The sequence below is a fragment of the Pinus tabuliformis genome, chromosome 2_2 (assembly GCF_031772625.1).
Source record: "Pinus tabuliformis cultivar Carrire ecotype Pingquan chromosome 2_2, CPIR1, whole genome shotgun sequence".
Lineage (NCBI taxonomy): Eukaryota > Viridiplantae > Streptophyta > Pinopsida > Pinales > Pinaceae > Pinus > Pinus tabuliformis.
Window position 1 is genome coordinate 910,377,648 of NC_142300.1, and position 542 is coordinate 910,378,189.

The window sequence follows — 542 nt, forward strand, 5'->3', positions numbered from 1 at the left end:
AGAATTTGTTTCTTTTTGTCACGTTGCATTACTTCCATATTTTCTATGACCATGACTAACATTTTTGGCTCATAGTAAGTGTAATGAATTCTAGTAACTTTTTCTACCTATATTGAAGAGGAGGATTAAATTACTTGAATTGAATGCTTATATGTTAGCTTATAATTGTAGCTATCCTTAGAAGATCTCAAGATTACTATAAATTTGGGTGATCAATTATGCAATATTTAAAACATGGTGATTGATATGGTGGCCCAATTCCTTTAGAATCTATGAGTGATGATATTTGGTTTACTTATCACACCTACACTTCATAATAATGGTTGAAGTACATGTATAAAGAAAATGGTATTTGGAAGTAATGACTATTAGGGTTTTTTGGGTAGGTTTTGTTCTCTATTTTGGCTTGGTGAAACATGTTAAGGTGAAGCTTTCACTCAAAATGTTTCAAACTAATGATGAGGAGGAAGGACTAATCAAAGGAATGTTCCATTAATAATTGGGATGAAAATCCAATGCTACTTATTAATTCTACAAGAGTT